Source organism: Serinus canaria, chromosome 23 (assembly GCF_022539315.1).
Source record: "Serinus canaria isolate serCan28SL12 chromosome 23, serCan2020, whole genome shotgun sequence".
Taxonomy (NCBI): domain Eukaryota; kingdom Metazoa; phylum Chordata; class Aves; order Passeriformes; family Fringillidae; genus Serinus; species Serinus canaria.
This window is the reverse complement of record NC_066336.1, coordinates 1,079,316-1,104,575: the sequence shown is the minus strand read 5'-3', so window position 1 is coordinate 1,104,575 and position 25,260 is coordinate 1,079,316. Positions and strand designations below refer to the sequence as shown.

General features: G+C 48.2%; 1 protein-coding gene across 4 annotated transcripts in view; it reads right to left on the bottom strand.

The window, feature by feature from the left end:
• HIVEP3 (HIVEP zinc finger 3) overlaps nucleotides 1-25,260 on the bottom strand; it is a 228,806-nt gene that overhangs the window by 197,264 nt on the left and 6,282 nt on the right. The gene's annotated exons all lie outside the window — the stretch shown is intronic.

Genomic DNA, 25,260 nt, shown 5'->3' with positions numbered 1-25,260 from the left:
TTGGGGCCGTTTTGGGGCTGTTTTGGGGCCATTTTGGAGCTGTTTTGGGGCTGTTTTAAGGCCGTTTTGGGGCCATTTTAGGGCCATTTTAGGGACATTTTGGGGCCATTTTTGGGCCTGTTTTGGGGCCATTTTAGGGCCATTTTGGGGCCATTTTTGGGCTGGTTTGGAGCCGTTTTGGGGCCATTTTGGGCCTGTTTTGGGGCCATTTTAGGGCCATTTTGGGGCCATTTTTGGGTTGGTTTGGAGCCGTTTTGGGGCCATTTTTGGGCCTGTTTTGGGGCCATTTTAGGACCAGTTTGGGGCCGTTTGGGGGCCATTTTGGGGCCATTTTAGGACGATTTTGGGCCCAGTTTGGGGGCCGTTTGGGGGCCATTTTGGAGCCATTTTGGGGCCATTTTGGGGCCATTTTAGGGCCCTTTTGGGGGCCTTTTGGGGGCCATTTTGGGGCTATTTTAGGGCCCTTTTAGGGCCCTTTTAGGGGCCATTTTGGGGCCATTTTGGGGGCCTTTTGGGGGCCATTTTGGAGCCATTTTGGGGCCATTTTAGGGCCCTTTTAGGGCCATTTTGGGGGCCTTTTGGGGGCCATTTTGGTGCCATTTTGGAGCCCTTTTGTGCCCCTGGCTGTGTTTAATTGCTGGCAGATAATTGCTGTCCCCTCAAGGCCTCCCCTGCCCTCCCAGGTTGTCCCTGGGGTTTTTCAGGATCAGCTTTGTGCTAATCAGCTCAAGACAGGCCACAAATAACCCCAGAGCTGCTTCCAGGGCAGTTTTTGCCTGGATTAAAAAGCCCTTCCAAGCCCCTGGACAACTCCAGAGGCCGGGGGGATTTGGGAGCTTTTCCTCCATTTCCTTCCCTTGCAGCTGAGCTGGGATCCCTGGAAACGGCCACAAACACAGGGATGGGGTTCAGTGGTGATCCCAGAGGGTTTTTCCAAGCTTAACAATTCCATGATTCCCTGTGGGAACATCAGGATGGGTCTGGGGGGCTCCCTTGAACCCCCAGCTGTGCCAGCTCAGGGACCCTTCCCATCCCGGGATCTGCTCCTGCTCCTCCACCCTGGAGGATCCCAACAGCCCCAGGGTGTGCAGGGAGCAGCCCCAGCTGCCAGAGCCTTTTGGGAAGTTTGGGAAGCTGGACAGGGAAGGGGTTCCTAATTCCTGCTCATTGCTGGCAGTGCAGTGCAAAGCTTGGAATTTTGGCCTTGGAAATCACCAGAATGGCCCAATCCCTGCATTTCCTCCCAAAATCCCTGCATTTCCTCCCAAAATCCCTGCATTTCATCCCAAAATCCCTGCATTTCATCCCAAAATCCCTGCATTTCGTCACAAAATCCTGCATTTCATCCCAAAATCCTGCATTTCATCCCAAAATCCTGCATTTCATCCCAAAATCCCTGCATTTCCTCCCCAAATCCCTGCATTTCATCCTCTAATCCTGAATTTCATCCCCAAATCCTGCATTTCCTCCCAAAATCCCTGCATTTCCTCCCTCCTTTTTGTCCCTTTTCAAATTTTTTTTAACCCTGAGACTTTCCCCCACTTTTTTTTTTTTTTTCTTGAAACCTTGGGATCTTTCCTTTTCCTTTTCCTTTTCCTTTTCCTTTTCCTTTTCCTTTTCCTTTTCCTTTTCCTTTTCCTTTTCCTTTTCCTTTTCCTTTTCCCTTTCCCTTTCCCTTTCCCTTTCCCTTTCCCTTTCCCTTTCCCTTTCCCTTTTCCTTTTCCTTTTCCTTTTTTAACTCTGAAACTCTTCCCCCCCCTTTTTTTTTCTTTTATTTTTACCCTTGAGATTCTTCCTTTCCTTTCCTTTCCCTTTTTCTTTTTCTTTTCTTTTCTTTTCTTTTTTTTTTTCTTTTTTTCCTTTTTTTTTTTTTGTTTTAACTCTGGAACTCTTTTTTCTTTTTTTTCCCCTTTTTTTTTTTTGTTTTTTTGGGAACCCTGGGATTCATCAAAGGGAATTCCCCCCCCCCTTTGGACACCTGCTGGGTTGAAAGGCTCAGGAAACCTCTTTAATTCAAACAAGGCCCTGCTGCAGACAGAACCACTTGAAAGGAAAAGCACTCAGGAAATATTAATCCCAAAAAAAAAGAGGTGGGATCCATGTGTGCTCCTTTGAAAAGTTCTCCTGCCTGGGAGCTCCGACCCTGCCAGACCCCAGGATGGGTCACAGCCCAGCTCAGGGGGGGGCACTGCTTCATTTTTATTCCTTTTTTTAATATTTTCACCCTGGTTTCAGCTCCAAAACCCACTCACCACCCAGATCTGTCTGTCCCCCTGGACAAACGGACTGCACAGCCTGCAAAGGGGCCGGGATCTGTTTGATCAGCTGGAACTGCAGAGAGTTCTGAACAATCTGGATGGTTTCTGCAAGATCTAAAGCCAATTTGGGGTGGAAAAGGATGCAGGAGCAGCCTTGAGGAGACGGGAGGGACACAAGAATTTATAAAAACTCCTCAGAAATATTTAGTCTCTAAACCTAAGTGAAAAATATCCACCTCCAAACATGGATGCAGCTGTTTGGGCTCATCTGGAAGAGTTTTAAGGTAAAAATATCAAATCCTGGGGAAATCTGGGATTAGGGCAAGGGCAGAGCCAGAGCCTTGGGATTACAGTTATTTGGGATCACAATTTCTTTGAATCACAACTGCTCAGGATCACAGTTATTTGAGTGCACAAATATTTGGGATCAAAGTTATTTGGTATAACAATTATTTGGGATCAGAGTTATTTGGGATCAGAGTAATTTGGTATAACAATTATTTGGGATCACAATTATTTGGGATCACAATTATTTGGGATCACAGTTATTTGGGAGCACATTTATTTAATATAACCATTATTTGGCATAACAATTATTTGGGATTACAGTTATTTGGGATCAGAGTTATTTGGGATCAGAGTAATTTGGTATAACAATTATTTGGGATCACAATTATTTGGGATCACAGTTATTTGGGATCACAGTTATTTGGGATCACAATTATTTGGGATCAAAGTTATTTGGCATAACAATTATTTGGGATTACAGTTATTTGGGATCAGAGTTATTTGGGATCAGAGTAATTGGTATAAACAATTATTTGGGATCACAGTTATTTGGGAGCACATTTATTTGGTATAACCATTATTGGGTATAACAATTATTTGGGATTACAGTTATTTGGGATCAGAGTAATTTGGTATAACAATTATTTGGGATCACAATTATTTGGGATCACAGTTATTTGGGATTACAGTTATTTGGGATCACAATTATTTGGGATCACAGTTTTTTGGGAGCACATTTATTTGGTATAACCATTATTTGGGATTACAGTTATTTAGGATCAGAGTAATTTAGTATAACAATTATTTGGGATCCGAGTTATTTGGTATAACCATTATTTGGTATAACAATTATTGGGATCACAATTATTTGGGATCAGAGTTATTTGGGAGCACATTTATTTGGTATAACAATTATTTGGTATAACAATTATTTGGGATTACAGTTATTTGGGATCATGGTTCATTTCCATGACTAAAATCCCCCCAGATCTCCTCTGTGGCTCTTTTACTGAGCAGGTCAGGCACCATTTGGGATCTTAGCTGAAAAACAGTGATTTCCCCCCAAAATTCAGGGGTTTGGAGAGGCTGGGATGTCTCCAAAGCCAGCAGAGCTGGTGGCACCCACGGAGGTGACAGAGCCTGGCTGTGCCCACCTGGGTGAGGAGAACTGGGGGAGGAGGAGGAAGAGGGGAAACAATGAAAATTCCATCATCCACCATTCCCTTCTGGACTCCAAACACTGCAGCCAACGAGGGCAGGGCAGATCATGGAATTGTTCCCTGGGAGGGGCTGGAATTGCCAGAGCAGCTGGGGCTGCCCCTGGATCCCTGGCAGTGCCCAAGGCCAGGCTGGACATTGGGGCTGGGAGCACCTGGCACAGGGGGAGGGGTCCCTGGCACAGTGGGAGGGGTCCCTGGCACAGGGGGAGGGGTCCCTGCCATGGCAGGGGGGGAATGGGATGGTTTTAAGTTCAACTCTGTGGCTCTGTGTCCCTCTGGGATTTGGCAGTGGAGCTGGGGGTGATGTGTCCTGGCAGGGTGTCCTGCATTGCCAAGCAAATTGTATCTGTTTGTCACCTGCATGGCAGCTGTCTCCTGCTCAGGGGCAGTTTTCCTGATCTCTCCCACACCCACTCCTCCCCCCAGGAGACCCCTGCTGATAACAGGCCATGGAATGTCCCTGCATGGCTGATAAGAACTGCAGCATCCCACTGGGAGATGGGAGCCCAGGGGGAGGAGCCAAGCATTCCTACCCGGATAGAATCTGGAGATTCTGGAACACCAGCACGGCTTCTGCACTGGATTTCCCAGAGGAGCAGCAGCTGCCTCTGCCCCTGGCCCTTCAGAGGCAGAGTGCACCTTTCTCCAGGATCCCTGCTCCAGCAGAACCAGCCCTGGCCCTGCAGGAGGGCTGAGCCACAATTCCAGTGGCACTGCTGCCAGCCCCCTGACCCACAGGGTGTCAGGCTCTGCTCTGCCTCTGCCAGGGTTGGTTCAGTTCTCACTGCACTGTTCATTTCATCCTTTTATTTTCTTCCCTAGTAAAGAACTGTTATTCCTGCTCCCATAATTTTTGCCTGAGAACTCCTTAATTTCAAGTTTATAGCAATTCAGAGAGAGGGGTTTGCATTCTCCATTCCAGGGGAGGCTCCTGCCTTCCTCAGCAGACTCCTGGCTTTCCAAACCAAGACCCAGGTGACCCACAGGACACCCCCAGCCTCTCCCTTGCACCTGGAGCTTTTCCCCCCATCCTGCTTTGATTGGAGCCAGTGAGAAACTCCAGCTTTCTGCCTTCCAAGGACACACCTGCCTGGAATGAGCTCAGAGAAGGTTTTTCCCCACTGGAATCCACTCCTGATATGATTTTTTATTTTTCTGTCACGGGCGCTGCTGGGAATTCCTGGTATTTGGGCAGGCAGGGAGAGCCTGGATCCAGCAAAGGACAAACCCTCCCCAAGCCTCTCCTTCCCTCCCAGCTCCACCTGTTGGACTCAGAGCCAGCTGCTCCTCAGGCTGGGAATTCTGCAGGATTTGTGAGTTTTTCCTGCTGGAGAATTTGGGATAAGCAGCAGCCAAATGGCTGCTCTCGGGAGGGCAACCTCAGCAGAGCTCGTGGCTTTTCACCTTTTCCCCATCTGCTGCAGGGGAAGGTGCAAAAAGGAAAAAGTTTTTCCCTTCCAGCCTCCAAATCCGTCTGGAAAAGGAAAAGTGAGAAGTCACAGCCTGGCAGACCCTAAAGGCTGAGGGTGTCAGCCATGTCCAGGTTTTTGGGTTTTATTCCTGAAGGAAAAAAATGTGGAAATACTGAAAATCATCACATTTTCTTTTTGTCCATAAAGACATGTAAAAGTTCTCCCAGCAGCTGGCACAGAAAAACTCAATCCAGGTAACTTAAACTCTTGGAAAATCAGAGAATAAACTGATTTTGGAGGGACCCACAAGGATCATCCAGTCCCATCCTGGCCCTGCTGCAGATGATGAAGGAGAAGTTTCTGTTCCTGCACCCTGCAGGGTGAAGAACACAGGCAAAGAATATCAATCTTAAATTCAGAAACCATTGAAAAAGATAAAAAAAGTCCTTGTAGAGACACCCTAACAACCGCCCCCACCATATTTGAGTCAAATTGTTCCAAGCGAATTAAAACATCAGGGTTGCAGCATCACTGAAGTTTTTAACAGCAAAAAAATGTCATGAAATTACTCACAGGATCCAAAAAACCATTTCTGTGTGGTCATTTCTCTCCTCAGGGCAGCCTTAACCCTGCACGATTTCATTAACAGCTCTAAATTAATCAACCTGTAATTTAGAGACAGGGCACAGCATTTCAGGGTATTACAACAGCAAAGAATTTCCATTTTATTCATGGCTGCTGCACCTCTGAACCCACCCTGGCTGTGCTCATCTCTTATCTGGGGTGGATTGGTTAATCTGAGCTAAAACTGCAACTCTTAAACCAGGGGGAAAATAAGTTTTGCTGTTGGGTGGTGTCTGAGGCTGGGGGTGTGTTCTGTGTGCAATCTGTCAGAGCTGGGCAGCTCTCTGCTGTCCCTGGGGCAGGTTTCTTTCTCTCTGCCACAGCCAACCCTCCCTCCAGGAGATCTCTGCTGTCCATGGCCACTGAGTGTCCCTGCAGGGCTGATCCAATTCCAGCATCCCATGGGGAGATGCTGCGCCCAGGGGAGGAGCCAAGCATTCCTGCCTGGATCCAATCTGCCCTGGAACAGCCCAGCAGCCTTTGCCCCCTGCATTCCCAGAGGAGCAGCTTTCTGCTGCCCTGCATTCCCAGAGGGAGAGCAGGCCCATCTCCAGCAGCCCTGGAGCTGCAGAGGAAAACTCCCCCCTTGTGCAGGATCCCTGCTCCAGCAGAGCCACAGCTGGCACTGCAGGAGGGCTGAGCCCCCCTGGCATGGGACTGTGCCCCCACCCTGAGCCACAGCGTGCCAGGGCCTGCTCTCACTCTGCCAGGGCTTGGTTGCACTCTTGCATTTGGATTTTTCATTTCCCAGTACAGAACTGTTATTCCCATTCCCATATCTTTGCCTGAGAGCCCCTTAGTTTCAAAATTTACAATAACTCAGGGGGAGGGGGTTTGCATTTTCCATTTCAGGGGAGGCTCCTGCCCTCCTCAGCAGACACCTGGCTGTTCACACCAGGACAGATTTGATGGGAGAAAGTTCACAGAGGGTTCCTCATGCTCTGCCTGCAGTTCCAGGCTGCACTAAAAGGACAAAGTGACGCTTCAGGCACAATTTTCATGGAGCAAAGTTGTCCAGAGTGACAGAAATGCCTTTATAAAACCAGAGGAATCAGCTTCTCCCCCAGCTTTTCCTTTTCAAGGTGTTCAACTTTTCACCAGATGCTAAAAATAAACCCGCAGCAGGAAAAAATAAATCAGTCCTAAAACAAAATCAAAATAAATCACAGCGAGGAAGATGAAAAGAGCCCTGAGTCAGCACAGAATCCTGAGGATATTCCCTGATCTGAGCAGGAATTCCTGACAGAAACAGGCTGGGTCCTGCAATTCCTCACTCCTCAGGTAACCTCACCTGCAGCTCCCGGTGCCAAACCCGGGATTAGCTCGAGCTTGTTGTGGCAATCCCCCCTCCCAAAAAAGAGTCAGAGCATCAGTTCCAGGCATTTACTGCATTTGTTCTTTAAATGAGGCCTTTGATCTCTGCCCTGATAACGGGGGAGGAATTGAGGCTGGCCCGGAGCTGCAGAAAATCAGGAATTGTTTGTGTTTGGCATCCCTAAACCCTGATATCGAACAGAGGAGGGATTCTTCAGGCTGGGAGGGAAGAAGGGACAGGCTCCCACATCCAGCTCGTGGTCCAGCATTCCCAAATTCTCCAAGTGCTCTGTCTTCTCTCGTTTATCCAAAAAAACCCCCAAACAATTATTGCACTATTTAAATTTATTTTTAATTTAAAATTATTTTTTAAAAATGCAGCTGGTGAAAAAGTGAAGGAGCTGAGCTAAGCCTTTGACTTAAGCAGGACTTAAAGGGAGCAGATTAAAAAGAGGCAGAGACACTTTCTCCGTGGGCAGAGAGGGACAAGGGGGGTGGTTTTCCATTAAAGAGGAGGAATTCTGTTGGGATACTGAGAAGGAATAATGGGATGTTGGGAATGGAAAATCCCATTCCATTCCCTGGCAGGGTGGGGAGGGGCTGGGCTGGAATTGCCAGAGCAGCTGGGGCTGCCCCTGGATCCTTGGCAGTGCCCAAGGCCAGGCTGGATGGGGCTGGCACAGTGGGAGGCGTCCCTGGGGTGGCACTGGATGGGATTTCGGGTCCTTCCAACCCAAATTATTCTATTATTCCATGATTCCACCATTCCTGCAGCAGTGGCAAGGAGGGCACAGAGGGGACAATCCCTGCCAAGACTCCAGGATGGAACAGGAACATTTCCAAGGTTTGCAGCAGGAGCCACAAGGATTTGTGGCCCATCCAGAAGCTCCTGGATGTCAGAGCTCAGAGCAGAGGCTGGAAGGGATCTCAGCGTTATTCCTGAGGCAAACAAGGAAAACCAGCAGCAAATCCCACATTTAATTATTGACTCTGCACATTCCCTTCTCCCACTGCCCCAGGGCCTCCGTGGCTGGCACAGGGAAGGTTTGCACCTCTCCTGGGCTTGGCAAAGTTTGGGGCTGAGCAAAGAACTGACCAGAGCAGCAGCCCCCATTCCACCCACCCGGGAGGGAATTCCCAACGAGGAGATTCCAAACATAAAATAAAGAAATGGCCACACATCATTGGGTAGCAGCTGTGGGTCTGTGTTTGATGATTTCTGACAGGTACAGCTCGGTCCTTGCAGGGCTGAGGAGGCAAAGCCCACCCAGCTCTCAGCTGAAATTCAGCTGAAATTCAGGAACAAACTGAGAAAACTCCAGAGTTGAGATCCTGATTAAAGACATCCCCATGGAAAAGCAGCCTCCTTCTCCAAACACACTCCCATCAATCATTGTTTGTGTTTCCTGTCACTCTGAGGAGTTCCACGGTGGATTTGGCAAATCCCAGATCCAGCTCTGTCATTATCCATTCCCTGGGAGCTCCAAGCCGGGGCTGGCCCTCATTAGGCCGAGGTGATGGGACCTTAATCTCCTCTGGGTGAGGAAATTGCTCTGCTCTCCTCTCTGTAATCGCTGCTCGTCACACTTATCCTCATTAGAATTCATCTCCCTGACCCAGGAATCCTGAATTTTGTCCAACAGCAGCCGAGATTCCCCAGGGCTTCTCCTCCCATCCCAGCCTCTCTTCCCCTCATTCCCAGGGCTTCTCCTCCCATCCCAGCCTCTCTTCCCTGAGATTCCCAGGGCTTCTCCTCCCATCCCAGCCTCTCTTCCCCTCATTCCCAGGGCTTCTCCTCCCATCCCAGCCTCCCTTCCCTGAGATTCCCCAGGGCTTCTCCTCCCATCCCAGCCTCTCTTCCCCTCATTCCCAGGGCTTCTCCTCCCATCCCAGCCTCCCTTCCCTGAGATTCCCAAGGCTTCTCCTCCCATCCCAGCCTCTCTTCCCCGAGATTCCCCAGGGCTTCTCCTCCCATCCCAGCCTCTCTTCCCTGAGATTCCCAGGGCTTCTCTCCCATCCCAGCCTCCCTTCTCCTCATTCCAGGGCTTCTCCTCCCATCCCAGCCTCTCTTCCCTGAGATTCCCAAGGCTTCTCCTCCCATCCCAGCCTCCCTTCCCTGAGATTCCCAGGGCTTCTCCTCCCATCCCAGCCTCCCTTCCCCTCATTCCCAGGGCTTCTCCTCCCATTCCCAGCCTCCCTCCCTACTGTAAACAAGGGTGCCCCAATGAATCTGACTCCATGTTCTCAGCAGGCTGATTTATTACTTTATAATACTATACTATATTATATTCGTTAAAGAATACTAAAGAATACAAAGGATACAGACAGAAGGCTAAAAAGATGAAATTAAATAAATAATGATGAATAATAAATGATGATAAATAATGAAACCTCGTGACTCTCTCCAGAGTCTGACCCAGCCTGGCCCTGACTGGCCAGAGAGTGAAAACAGCTCCCAGCAGAATGCACTGGAACAATCACCTGGGGGTGAACAATCCCCAAACACATTCCACATCAGCACAGCACAGGAGAAGCAAATGAGATCAGAATTGTTTTCCTTTTCTCTGAGGCCTCTCAGCTTCCCAGGAGAAAAATCCTGGGTGAAGGGATTCTTTCAGAAAATGTCAATGCCACACCTTCCCCTCATTCCCAAGGCTTCTCCTGCCATCCCCAGCCTCCCTTCCCGGTGTCCTGGCTGATTATCTCCTCGGGGAATCCCTCAAACTCCTCAAGATCAACAAAGAGAGGCTCAGCCCACAGCTGGGTTGAGTTTTTGGGGCTCCTCTCCCAGATTTTGCTCATCCCTAATTCCCCATGAGCCTCTCTCTGCTCCCCTCCCTGGGAATTCCTCCATGTGCCAGCACCGAACACTTCCAGGGGTTTCTGAGAAATCTGCTGGAGAAGGAATGCTCAGCTGTGTCCCTGAGCACTGGGGATGAGCCAGGCTTATTTCATTGTTAATTACACCATTAATTAATACCCTGAGGGATGTCACCGAGACTTTTCACCTGAGCAGGGCAGGCCTTTGGCTGGCTCTGCAGGAGGGCTTAAAAAACCCTCTGGAGAGATGATAAAAGTGACAAATTCAAGTTTTGTCCTGGCAGCTGGATGGCCAAACGCAGATTTCAGGAGGTGATGAAGATTCTGTGAAATGCAGCGGTGGGAGGGGCAGGCGACAGAGGGATTCTCGCACTGGAATTCAGGAAGGGCAGCATCCCCCGTGCTTCCCATCCGAGCTGGAATCCAGGGAATCTCAGCTTACACGGATGCCTGGCAGCCCTGAAGCTCGTGGGAGCTGGCCCAGAGCCCGGGCTGCTGCTCTGATGTCACAGCCGGTCACGGGGCAGCGATGTCCCCTCGGTGACACTCCTGCCTCCCTCCAGCTGCATCCAAACCCAAGCTCCACCCAGGAGGGGCTCCCAGGCTTTTGTAACACCTGTGAGGAGCCATTTACGGCTCTGCTGGAAATGACACAACTTCTAAAATCATGTTTTAACCCATTTTAGTCAGGGGTTTGTTCACCTTTGCCCTGGGGGAAGGGAATTGAATTTTTAATTTTTTTTTTTAAGGTTCTGATCATCAGGCGAGTCCTGATAAGCTGAACATCAAATCCTGGAATTGGGGAGGTCCTTTTCCCTCAGCAACCAACATTCCAGCAGGCTCTGAAATGGAAATGTGCCCCTGCTCAGGGTCCTGGCTGGTGGCTGCAGCTGGAAAAACACCAGGGAGGGATTTCCTGGAGCTTCACAGCCCCAGATGTGCAGAGCTGGGGAAGCATTAGGATACCCTGATAGGATACCCTGATAGGGTATGGATACTGTGATAGGGTATGGATATCCAGATAGGATAAGGATACACAGATAGGGTATGGATACTGTGATAGGGTATGGATATCCAGATAGGGTATGGATACACAGATAGGATATGGATATCCAGATAGGATAAGGATACACAGATAGGGTATGGATACTGTGATAGGGTATGGATATCCAGATAGGGTATGGATACACAGATAGGGTATGGATATCCAGATAGGGTATGGATGCACTGATAGGGTATGGATATCCAGATAGGATAAGGATACACAGATAGGGTATGGATACCCTGATAGGATAAGGATACACAGATAGGATATGGATACACAGATAGGATATGGATATCCAGATAGGATAAGGATACACAGATAGGATATGGATGCACTGATAGGGTATGGATATCCAGATAGGATAAGGATACCCAGACAGGATACACAGATAGGATAAGGATATCCAGATAGGGTATGGATACACAGATAGGGTATGGATATTCAGATAGTGTATGGATATCCAGATAGGATAAGGATATCCAGATAGGATATGGATACTCTGATAGGGTATGGATACCCAGACAGGGTATGGATAACCTGATAGGGTATGGATATCCAGATAGGATAAGGATACACAGATAGGATATGGATACCCTGATAGGGTATGGATACCCTGATAGGGTATGGATATCCAGATAGGATAAGGATACACAGATAGGGTATGGATGCACTGATAAGGTATCCATAGGGGATATCCAGATAGGATACGGATACACAGATAGGGTATGGATACCCTGATAGGATAAGGATACACAGATAGGGTATGGATACTCTGATAGGGTATGGATATCCAGATAGGGTATGGATGCACTGATAGGGTATGGATATCAGATAGGTATGGTTATCCAGATAGGATAAGGATATCCAGATAGGATATAGGATATCCAGAGGTAGGATACCCCATGATAGGATAAGGATATCCAGATAGGATGAGGGCATTCAGATAGGATATGGATACGGATTTCCAGAGAGAGTATGGATTTCCAGACAGGATAAGGATATCCAGACAGGATAAGGATATCCAGAGAGGGTATGGATTTCCAGACAGGATAAGGATATCCAGAGAGGGTATGGATTTCCAGACAGGATAAGGATATCCAGACAGGATAAGGATATCCAGAGAGGGTATGGATTTCCAGACAGGATAAGGATATCCAGATAGGATATGGATTTCCAGACAGGGTATGGATATCCAGATAGGGTATGGATAAGGATATCCACATAGGGTTAGGATATCCAGATAGGATAATGACATCCAGATAGGATAAGGGTATTCAGATAGGATAAGGGTATTCAGCTAGTGTATGGATATCCTGATAGGATAAGGATATCTAAATAGGGCATGGATAAGGATATCCAGATAAGATTAGGACATTCAGATGGGATTAGGATACAGATATCCAGATAGAATACAGATATCTAGATAGGATAAAGATATCCAGATAGGGTATGGATAAGGATATCCCCATGGGATAAGGATATCCAGATAGGACAAAGATATCCAAATTTGATAAGGATATCCAGATTGGATAAGGATATCCAGATAGGCAATGGATATCCTGATAGTGTATGGATATCCAAATAGAATAAGGATACCCAGATAGGGTGTGGATAAGGATATGCACATAGGATAAGGATATCCAGATAGAATAAAGAAATTACACTTAAAAAAAAATATATTTAAATGATAAAAATCATTAGGAATTAGAAAAATAACCAATAAATTATAATAAAATTAATACAAAAATAGAAACATAAAATATACCTATACCTATAAATATAAATAATATAAATATATATATAAAAATATATAATAATATATATAATGTGTATATAATATACATTATCTATAATAAAATATGATATATATAACTATATATATTATATTATAATAAAAATATATATCATAAAATCATTAAGAAATTATAAAAATAACCAATAAATTATAACAATATAATACAAATAACTATAAACCTAAATATACCTATACCCATAAATAGAAATAATATAGATATAGATATATAGATATTAATATTAATATGAATATGACTATAAAATATAAAAATATAGATAAATATAGATATAGATATAGCTATAAATATAGATATAGATATAGATATAAATATAGATATAAATATAAATATAATATAAATATAAATATAAATATAATATAAATATAATATAATATAAATATAAATATAAATATAAATATAAATTAAATATAATATAATATAATATAATATAAATATAAATATAAATATAAATCCCCACCCGGTGTGAGCACACCTTTCAGCCACAACCACTTCTTCACCACCCCACAGGAATTTCCCTGTTATTCCCTCTTAATAACCAATATCTCTAAAAACTTTTTTGGATGTTCCAGCAGAAAATTCTAAATTTTGGTGCTTTCCTTTCTTCGTGAATTCTACTTTGTGGATAAAAAAAATGTCTTTTTAATTCTTTGTATAAATAAATAAATATATACACACATCATTCTGCTCAGGTGGGTCATCACCTCATGAGAAAAATGAGAAAAAAAATGGGATTTGATGCAGAAAAACACTTGGAGACATTCAATAATCTAAAGAAAAAGCTTTTTTTTTTTTAACTATTTATTTTTTTAACTGCTATTCTCCCCTAGCAAACGCTGTCCCCAAAGGAGAGGCCGGGAGCTGGGTGTGGGACCGGGAATGCTGCAGAATTTTCAGGAATAACAGCAATGTTTGGTGTCACAGGACACGGGAGGATGTCCCAGCAGGGATGGAAAAGCACTGGGAGCTCACCAGAAAAACACCCAGAAAATAAAAGTTTTAAAAGGAACATTTTTAAATAAAAATCCACAATTTAAAAGTTTTAAAAGGAGCACTTTTAATAAAAATCCCCGTTAAAAGCATATTTATGAGTATGGAAAAAAACCCTTTTACTCAGAACTGGAGGTTTCCAGGGAACTGAGCTAATTTTTACTTTTACTGTTCTCTAGGAAATGTCCTGACCAATCCCACGGGATTTTATTGCTGTTCCCCTTTCCCATCCTTCCTCCCAATCCTTGTGACCCTTTCCTGTTTCCTTTCATTCTGCTGTTATTTTCTTTTTTTTCCCTTTTTTTTTTATGTGTTCTGGCTCCTTGTTCCAGTTTTATTTGATGGGAGGAACTTTCCTGGGAGCTCTGCTGCAGCATCAGCGCTTTTCCAGGAAAACTCTGGAGCAGAGCAGGAGGAGGAGGAGGAGGAGGAGGAGGAGGAGGGAGGGATGGATCCTGCTGGGATTGGTGTTCCCAGCTCCTCCAGCAGCTCCCTGGGATGGCCCAGGTGTGTCCTGGGGCAGCTCCACAGGTTTGGACACGGAGGAGAAGAGAAGGAGTTTGGGGTGAGGATTCCTCAGGTTTGAAATTTTCTATTTCTGTGCAGATTTGGTGCTGGATCTGGGTTCACATTATGGGATGGTGAGCAGGAAGACAAAACAATTCCTGCTCCAGCTGGGCACCAAGGACAAATGATCCAAATCTCAGCCCAGGAGCACAAACCCCGTGGGCTGGAGAGAGAAAAACAAGGCTGGGACTGCCTGGGCTAAAGCTGGGCTGGGACAATGAACTGCAAGGTGGGAATGGAGCAGAGCTGATCCCAGGGACAGACCCCGTGCCCGGCCGGGCATTTTGGGGCCATTTTGGGTCATCTTGGGGGCAGCCCTGGCTGGGCTCTGGTGCTGCCCAAGGTGGGTCCATGGAGGAGATCCTTGGAATCAATCCCTGCTTTATTCTTTAGCTCTGTCTGGTCTCTGTTCTGGGTCTGCCTTCCCAAGGCATCAGTGATCCTGGGGATGTTCTTCCTTCCCACTCCCTGCTCCCTGTGCAGGGTCAGCCCCACATCCCAAAGATCCTCCCCAGCTTTCCAGGGAGTCTGAAGGAGCCCTGGAGCTGCTGAGCACCCAGGGGAAGGAGGCTCTGGAGTTTTACTCCGAGCTGAGATCAATCCCTCATTAATCCCCTCCCAAATCCACACCAAACCCTTGGCTACCAGATCCCTGTGGGTTTTCCAACCCATCCCAGCCCACCCTAAACCCTGACTGATTTTAGGGAGCTGAAAAGCTCCTTCCCCATGGGGCTGGAGCACCCCACCCACCACGGGCAGCTCCTGACACGGAGCAGATCCCAGGACATTCCCAGCTGGAAGGGACTCACTGGGATGATGTGGCATTGACATTTTCTGGAAAAATCCCCTCACCCAGGATTTTTCTCCTGGGAAGCTGAGAGGCCTCAGAGAAAAGGAAACAATTCTGATCTCATTTGCTTCTCCTGTGCTGTGCTGATGTGGAATGTGTTTGGGGATTGTTCACCCACAGGTGATTGTTCCATTGCATTCTGCTGGGAGCTGTTTTCACTCTCTGGCCAGTCAGGGCCAGGCTGGGTCAGACTCTGGAGAGAGTCAGGAGGTTTCATTGTTATCTTTTATCCTTCTGTCTGTGTCCTTTCTGTATCCTTTAGTGTAGTTTAGTTTAGCATTCTTTAATGTAATACAGTATCATAAAATAATAAATCAGCCCTCTGAGAAGATGGAGTCAGATCCATCATTCCTGCCCTCATCAGGGAGCAACACAAATCCAAGAGGATCCCCAGGCTCAGCTCTGCAGCTCGGCCCCAGGGAGGTGCAAACTGGGGGATGCCAGCACTGGGAGCAGGGAATCATCCAGGAAGGGGATGAAAATCAGCCTGACCTGAGAGAATTCAGAGCTTGGCAGGCTGAAGGAAAGCAATTCCCTCCAAGGAGCGCTCTCACCTCCGCTGTTCTGAGTAACAAATTCATTTATCAGGGGATGAAAGTGCAGGAGCCCAGAACTCATTAAGGGCTGCACTGTGAATAACCCCAGTGAGTGAGCCAGGCTGGGAATCTGAAAATGAAACTGGAAATTTCCCCTCCATGTTCCAACCTCCCTTGCAACTTCAAATGGTTAAAATCCTGAAATTCAGTTTCCTTGGGATAATGGAGATCCATATCTGTCTGTCCCATGGGGACACAGGCGAGATGGGAAGGAGCTGTTGCCAATGGATGGAGATCCCAGCTCTGCTCCAGGTCCGCCCTTCCCACAACAGCTGCGACATTTTCCCATCCATCCATGGGTGTCCATCCATCCCAGCATTGTGAGCAGCAGGGAAAGGGGGATTCTGTCCCTCTGTCCCACTCAGGTGATTCCCCACCTGCAGAGCTCAGAATTCCAACCTCAGCAGCACCTGGAGCTGCTGGAGAGAGCCCAGAGGAGCCCCCGGAGCTGCTGCAGGGCTGGAGCCCCTCTGGAGCCAGGCTGGGAGAGCTGGGGGTGCTGCCCTGGAGAGGAGAAGGCTCCAGGGAGAGCTGAGAGCCCCTGCAGGGCCTGAAGGGGCTCCAGGAGAGCTGCAGAGGGACTGGGGACAAGGATGGAGGGACAGGAGCCAGGGAATGGCTGCCAGTGCCAGAGGGCAGGGCTGGATGGGATCTTGGGAATTGGGAATTGTTCCCTGGCAGGGTGGGGAGGGGCTGGGCTGGAATTGCCAGAGCAGCTGGGGCTGCCCCTGGATCCCTGGCAGTGCCCAAGGCCAGGCTGGACATTGGGGCTGGGAGCACCTGGCACAGTGGGAGGGGTCCCTGGCACAGGGGGAGGGGTCCCTGGCACAGTGGGAGGGGTCCCTGGCACAGTGGGAGGGGTCCCTGGCACAGTGGGAGGGGTCCCAAGGCAGGGGTGGAATGGGATGAGCTTTAAAGCTTCTTCATTCCCAAACCTTTTTGTATTTCCATGGTTTTCCCCTCCTGTTCACCTGGGTCGGTCCCAGTGCAGGAGCAGAGCAGAGACCTTCAGCTCAGTTCTGGATTTTAGGCACCACCTCAAACCCCTCCTGCTCCAGCATCGATTCCCTTTCCCAGGGTGCTCCCAATAAACACAAATCCCACAGCACCAAAACCAGGAGTGGGACTGGAGGAGAATCCCAGCCCAGGTGGGTTCTGTGTCTCAGGAGCTGCAGTTTGGGTGAGGGAGGAGCAGGAATTCCCAGGAGAGAAATCCCATCCCAGAGTCTAAATGGAATTCTCCATGGTACAAATCCCATCCCAGAGTCCAGCAGGAATTCCCAGGGGTACAAATCCCATCCCAGAGTCCAGCAGGAATTCCCAGGGGTACAAATCCCATCCCAGAGTCCAGCAGGAATTCCCAGGGGTACAAATCCCATCCCAGAGTCCAGCAGGAATTCCCAGGGGTACAAATCCCATCCCAGAGTCAAGCAGGAATTCCCAGGGTACAAATCCCATCCCAGAGTCCAACAGGAATTCCCAGGGGTACAAATCCCATTCCAGAGTCCAGCAGGAATTCCCAGGAGTACAAATCCCATCCCAGAGTCCAGCAGGAATTCCCAGGGGTACAAATCCCATCCCAGAGTCCAGCAGGAATTCCCAGGGGTACAAATCCTATCCCAGGGTCCAGCAGGAATTCCCAGGGGTACAAATCCCATCCCAGAGTCCAGCAGGAATTCCCAGGAGTACAAATCCCATCCCAGAGTCTAAATGGAATTCTCCATGGTACAAATCCTATCCCAGGGTCCAGCAGGAATTCCCAGAAGAAAAATTCCATCCCAGAGTCCAGCAGGAGTTCCCAGGGATACCAATCCCATCCCAGAGTCCAATTCCCATTCTAGGGTCCAACAGGAATTCTTCATGATACAAATCCCATCCCAGAGTCCAGCAGGAATTCCCTTGGGGATAAATCCCATCCCAGAGTCCAAATCCCATCCCAGAGTCCCAATCCCATCCCAGAGTCCAAATCCCATCCCAGAGTCCAATTCCTGTCCCAGAGTCCCAATCCCATCCTGGAGTCCCAATCCCATCCCAGAGTCCAAATCCCATCCCAGAGTCCAATTCCCATCCCAGAGTCCAAATCCCATCCCAGAGTCCAATTCCCATCCCAGAGTTCCAATCCCATCCCAGAGTCCAATTCCTGTCCCAGAGTCCCAATCCCATCCTGGAGTCCCAATCCCATCCCAGAGTCCAAATCCCATCCCAGAGTCCAATTCCTATCCCAGAGTTCCAATCCCATCCCAGAGTCCAATTCCTGTCCCAGAGTCCCAATCCCATCCCAGAGTCCAAATCCCATCCCAGAGTCCAATTCCCATCCCAGAGTCCAAATCCCATCCCAGAGTCCCAATCCCATCCCAGAGTCCAATTCCCATCCCAGAGTCCAATTCCTATCCCAGGTCCAGCAGGAATTCCCAGGGGTACCAATCCCATCCCACATTCCAGCAGCAGGGAAGTGCCTGAGCTCCTTTTCCCAGCTGAGGAATTCCAAGTGGAAATTTTCCCTGCTGGTTTTTTCCTTTCAGCTTTGGTGGGTTTTATCTCCTGGAGAAAATATTCCAGGGGCTGCTGCTCCATCAGCTCCCAGAAATTGCCTCTATGGGAACAACTCGGCTCTCCAGGGGAGTGAAATTCCTCTGATTTAATTCGGGAATAAACCAAACTCTTCAAATCTCTGAGCCTGAATCAATCCTGATTTTTCATCCCCAAAAAATGTCAGGATCAGATCCCAGAGGGACATGGGGAGGATGTGGAGTTCTGAGCAGGCAGAATTCCCCTCAGTCTGGACCCCTTCCCCAATTTATTCCCATTTTTAACGAGGTTTAATTGAGGCACCACGTTGAAGGTGGGATTTTCAGAGCTCCAAAAGTGATTTAGGAGAGCCCAGACTGCACAGGGCAGCCCAGGTGCTGAAAATCCTCACCTGGTGGAACAAAATCCAACTTTTCCTGCAAATCAGCTGCAGATTTCTCCCAAATATCCCAAAGGTCCAGGCAGGACAGATGTTCCTGAGCTGAGCACCAGGGCAGGGTTAGGGTCACAAATTCAGATTTTCCTGCCGTGTTTGCAGTCAAACTGCCAAACAAAATGTCCCAAGAAATCCCCAAATTCCCTGAATTTCCGTCTCCCAGCCAGGAGTGACTGGGCAGAGTCACCCAGTGGTGACACCAAAATCACCCAAATCAAATAATCAACCAAATCTGGCCAAATTCCCCCCAAAGCTGCGGATCTGTTTAAGGTATTTAGGATAATCCAAGTCTCTCCATTGGCCCAAGCTGTTTAAAATGATCTCAGGCTTTAGCTGGGTTTAAGCTGCTTATGCAGCTTAAAAGGGTTTTAGAAGGGTTTATCCTGGGAAAAACCCTTTTCCCAAAAAGCAGAGTGGGGCTGGTGGGTGGCAGCTTGGCTCTGCCATTTCCTGGGGTTTGGAATGGGGGAAAAACACCCAGGAATCAAATATTTGACTTAAAGTCAGAGTTAGTCAGGATCAAGGCACAAATACTGAGCTTAGGCAGGATTTGGGCTGGCCTAAGTGGGAGAGGAGTGGCAGAACAGAGGGAAAACTCCAAGAGCTCATTGGAAAAAAGAAAGGAATCCCATAAAAAATTGCTCAAAAACTCAACAATTCCACCATTTTAACAAAAAGAAGGCGAAATTCCAGTACATAAAGCCAAGAAATTCCAAATAAATCCCATCCCAGAGTCCAACAGGAATTCCCAGGAGTACAAATCCCATCCCAGAGTCCAGCAGGAATTCCCAGGGGTACAAATCCCATCCCAGAGTCCAGCAGGAATTCCCTGGAGTACAAATCCCATCCCAGAGTCCAGCAGGAATTCCCAGGGGTACAAATCCCATCCCAGAGTCCAGCAGGAATTCCCTGGAGTACAAATCCCATCCCAGAGTCCAGCAGGAATTCCCTGGAGTACAAATCCCATCCCAGAGTCCAGCAGGAATTCCCTGGAGTACAAATCCCATCCCAGAGTCCAGCAGGAATTCCCTGGAGTACAAATCCCATCCCAGAGTCCAGCAGGAATTCCCTGGAGTACAAATCCCATCCCAGAGTCCAGCAGGAATTCCCAGGGGTACAAATCCCATCCCAGAGTCCAGCAGGAATTCCCAGGGGTACAAATCCCATCCCAGAGTCCAGCAGGAATTCCCTGGAGTACAAATCCCATCCCAGAGTCCAGCAGGAATTCCCTGGAGTACAAATCCCATCCCAGAGTCCAGCAGGAATTCCCTGGAGTACAAATCCCATCCCAGAGTCCAGCAGGAATTCCCTGGAGTACAAATCCCATCCCAGAGTCCAGCAGGAATTCCCTGGAGTACAAATCCCATCCCAGAGTCCAGCAGGAATTCCCAGGGGTACCAATCCCATCCCAGAGTCCAGCAGGAATTCCCAGGGGTACAAATCCCATCCCAGAGTCCAGCAGGAATTCCCAGGGGTACAAATCCCATCCCAGAGTCCAGCAGGAATTCCCTGGAGTACAAATCCCATCCCAGAGTCCAGCAGGAATTCCCAGGAGTACAAATCCCATCCCAGAGTCCAGCAGGAATTCCCAGGGGTACAAATCCCATCCCAGAGTCCAGCAGGAATTCCCAGGAGTACAAATCCCATCCCAGAGTCCAGCAGGAATTCCCAGGGGTACCAATCCCATCCCAGAGTCCAACAGGAATTCCCAGGGGTACAAATCCCATCCCAGAGTCCAGCAGGAATTCCCAGGGGTACAAATCCCATCCCAGAGTCCAGCAGGAATTCCCAGGGGTACAAATCCCATCCCAGAGTCCAGCAGGAATTCCCTGGAGTACAAATCCCTTGCACCAACCCCCTGCTGCTTCCAACCTCCCACCCTTCTGAGCTCCTCAGTTCACAGATCCAAGAGAATTTTGATTTTTTTTGGGGGCTTTCCTGGCCGTTCCAAACATCCCCCAGGACCCCAGGGCGCGTTTTCCCAGGATTTCTGTGCCCTGGGTCCTGCTGCAGCCCTGGGGCACACAGACAAGGGGGATCTGCCCCTGGAATGTCAGAGTGACACTGGAAGGGAGGTTTGGAGTCCCCAGCCCTGCAGGTGCCCAAGGAACACCTGGAGGCTGCTCTGGGCTGTGGCAAGGTGGGGATTGATGGTCCTGGGGGGCTTTTCCAGCCTCAGTGATCCCAAAATTCCCTCCCAGGGAGCTGCTGGGGCTAAACCTGCTCCAGAACTTGGGCTCAGCCCAGAGCTTTGATCCCACCCCTCCTGTGGGATGAGGACAAAGCTGGGGCAGAGTCAGAGCCCTGGGGAGCTGGAATTCCATCCTGAAGCTCTGGGAAATCAGGGAAACGCTCTTGGCTGAGGGTTCACCTTTTCCCAAGACTTTCAATCCCTTTTAGCAGCACCACAATTCCCAGTTTCTCTGAGAAGGGACAGTCCCATTCCTCCCTAAAATTCTGTCTCTCCCTCCCAGAATTTCCATCCCTCCCTCCCTGAATTCCCATCTCAAAACACTGAAAAATCAGAGAAACGCTCCTGTTTCAGGATTCACCTTTTCCCAACTCATTTCATCCCCTTCAGCCCTTGGAGCACTGAAATTCCCAGTTTCCCTGGGGAGGGAATGGTCCCATCCCTCCCTCCCTGGATTTCCATCTCAAAACACTGAAAAATCAGAGAAACGCTCCTGGCTGAGGGTTCACCTTTTCCCAACTCATTTCAGCCCTTGGGGCGCTGAAATTCCCATTTTCCCTGGGCTGGGGCCGGTCCCATCCCTCCCTCCCTCCCACCCTGCAGCAATCGGATGCAAACCGGCACAAAGAACCTTTTTTCCCCTTTTTTCCCCTTTTTTTTTCCGGGCTCTCAGCGCAGCCCAGCCCCGCTCCGCTCTCATTTACACAAAGATAAAGGCAGCGCATCTGGCCGTGTGGCACAAGTCTTTAATTACAGCCGGAGCTTATCTTAAATATCTATTTATTGCCACCAGATTGCAGCTTCGCCAGCCCGCAGACAAAGGGAGGTTGTGATTGCACATTCACCCTCCAGCTCTCATTCCCACTCTGGAATGCTGCACTTCCCAACTTTCTGGGATATTCGCATCCTCTCCCCCCTCCTCCACCTTTGCTCCCCGCTGCCCAGGTGGTTTTTGGGTTTTTTCAGCCGGGAGAGTTGGTGCATAATGAAGATTTTGATGGGTTTTTATTCTAAATTGCACTTTGGAGCTGGGGGTGGGCTCCTGAGATAGCTCAAGGCCCTGAGTTGCTTTTCCAGTGGCAAAATCCAAATGGATTGGGGAAAAAAAAATGAATAAATATGGGCAGAAATAGCAACAGGAGCAACAGGAACCTCAAAAATCCCAATTTCTTTGGCTAGAACAGCAATATCTTTATAATTACCTGATTTTTTTGGTTAAAATCTGCAGTTCTGGCTCTCCTGACCCCTCCATGCCCCTCCTCTAACCCATAAAGATTTCCCTTCCTTCCCCTTCCAGCCACCAGATTTTTGGTATTCCCTGCCCAGAATTCCTCTCCCATTAATTAGCCCAAGTTATAATCAATCAAATATCACCATGTGGGTTTGGGAACAGGAGAATTCCTTCCTCACCCCAAATTCCCTGCAGCAAGGAGGGTTTTGGTGGTTTTTTTGGTTTACTTTTTCAGGAAAAACCCGACCAAACTGCTTTGGAACCCTTCAAAACAAAACAAGTTGTTTGTCTCAACAATTTGCACTCTCCCATGAAATTCCCTCTGATGCCAGAAGTACAGGAAACAAAATAAAAAAAATCCAAAATATGAGCCCAAGCTACCAAAACTGGGGTGAAATGAATATCCCTGCAAATGCAGGGACTGTGAACAGCAGCACCGAGGCAGGGAAAGGACAGAGAGACCAGGATAAATTTATTTTTCTGGATTAAAACACAAAGGGGAATTGGCTGGGGAGGACTGGAAATGCTGGAATGTTTTGGGGGGATGTTTGGGGCTTACAGGGATGAGGATGGTGCAGCTGAGCCCTTCCCAAGAACCTGCTCTTCTGCACAGAAAATTCCACCTAAAATCCAATTTTGCTTGTTTCAAACCTCCTGGACCTTTGGTTTGGGTTGGAGTGACAGTCCTGAAGGTCTCCTCCAACCTGTAAATCCCATGGATTTTCCCATCCATCCAGCAGGAACAAACCCATGCAGGAGCACCCAAGGGATTATAAAATCTGCTTTAGCTCTCCAGGCAGCCAAGAAAGCAGCAGAGGAATTGTGTTTGGATCCAAGGTGCTTTTCCAAGGCCCCTGAGCTCACCCCTGACATCACCAGGAGCTTTGCTCATCCCTCCCTTACTCAGAGCTCAGTCCTGGGCTCGCTGATCCCAGAGCATCCCTGCTTACATCAGGATTTGCTCACTGCCTATGTGGGGTTCCTGCAGCCCCCAGATCCCCAAATCCCACCCCTGAGGCAGCAGCAGCCCTGGAGCCTTCCCCCAGGGAGGCAGGAGATGATCCAGAGTCTCCTCCCCTGGATTTTCTTGTCTCAGCTCCTTCCCAGGGAGAGATGATTGTGCAGCACTGAAATCTGGGCCCAGGAAGGGCTGGAAAATCCCATGGGATCATCCTGTGGGATTCTTGTGTGGGATCCTCCTGTGGGATCCTCCTGTGGGATCCTCCTGGTCCAGCCATCCATGGGCAGCTCCTCCCCTGGATTTTATTGTCCCAGCTCCTTCCCAAGGTCCCCCAGAGAAGCCAGGGAGGGACAGATTGTGCAGCACTGAAATCTGGGCTGCTCCAGGACTGGGAATTCCGCTGGAATCCCACGGGATCCTCCTGTGGGATCCTCCTGTCCCAGCTGCAGGGAGTGGGGTCAGGTCCTTGTGGGACACAGAGCACGTCCAGGCTGGGAGCAGCTCCTGGGGACCATCCCAGCTGCAATTCCCAGGGTTCCCTGGGGATTCCAGATCCCCCCTGAGCCCAGAGTGCCCCAGCCTGGTTAAATGATCCCATTATTCCATTCCAGGTGTGACATCCCCCCTGAAACAGCCCCGAACCCCTTTGGCTCCACAGCAAAATGTGCTTCCCCTACAGCATTTTCCAGAGCCTGCCCAGCAAATAATGATCTAAAATCAAAAAAACAACCCCAAAAGCCCAGCCAGGGCTGCTGTCTGCAGTTGGGGCTTAGAGTCAGAACTTATTATTTGTATTTTCAATCTGCCAGGGACTCCCACTGCGAGCTCGGCCAGAGGCTCCCCCTCCTCCCTCCTCCCCCGTTCCCACACAGGAGGAAAAGTAAAGATGCAGAAAGGTTAAAAAGGAACAAAAAAGGCCAAGCTGGTCCCCCCCCTAAAGCAGCAAGAGAAAATCCCTGACTGAGGGAGCTGCAGCCTTGCCATTCTTGGCATGAAAAAGTTTCAGAGCTTTTTAAAGGACTGAAGGGAGGGATGTGGATCATGAGAGCCCTGCTGCAGGAAGGGCAGGAATGTGGTGAGAATGGGCAAATATGGGTCAGAACTGGGGTAAAAATGGGTAAATATGGGTCAGGAATAGGGGTAAAAATGGGTAAATATGGGTCAGGAGTAGGGGAAAAATGGGTCAGAAATAGGGGTAAAAATGGGTAAATATGGGTCAGGAATAGGGGAAAAATGGGTAAATTATGGGTCAGGAATAGGGGTAAATATGGGTCAGGAATAGGGGTAAAAATGGGTAAATATGGGTCAGGAGAAGGGGTAAAAATGGGTCAGGAGTAGGGGTGAAAATGGGTCAGGAATAGGGGTAAAAATGGGTAAATATGGGTCAGGAATAGGGGTAAATATGGGTCAGGAATAGGGGTAAAAATGGGTGAATATGGATAAAAAATATGGGGAAAATGGGGCCAAAATATGGGTCAGGAATATGGACAAACATGGGTCAGGAATAGGGGTAAATATAGGTAAATATGGGTCGGGAATATGGGTAAAAATGGGTAAATATGGGTCAGGAATAGTGGTAAAAATGGCTCAGGAATAGGGGTAAAAATGGGTAAATATGGATAAAAAATATGGGGAAAATGGGTCCAAAATATGGGTCAGGAATAGGGGTAAATATAGGTAAATATGGGTCGGGAATAGGGGAAAAATGGGTAAATATGGGTCAGGAATATGGGTAAAAATGAGTAAATTTGGGTCAGGAATAGGGGTAAAAATGGGTAAATATGGGTCAGGAATAGGGGTAAAAATGGGTAAAAATGGGTCAGGAGAAGGGGTAAAAATGGCTCAGGAATAGGGGTAAAAATGGGTAAATATGGATAAAAAATATGGGAAAAATGGGTCCAAAATATGGGTCAAGAATATGGGAAAATATGGATCAAGAGTATGGGTAATAATAGTTCCAAAATATGGGTCAGGAATAGGGGTAAATATAGGTAAATTTGGGTCAGGAATAGGGGTAAATATAGGTAAATTTGGGTCAGGAATAGGGGTAAATTTGGGTCAGGAATAGGGGTAAGTTTGGGTCAGGAATAGGGGTAAGATTTGGGTCAGGAAAAGGG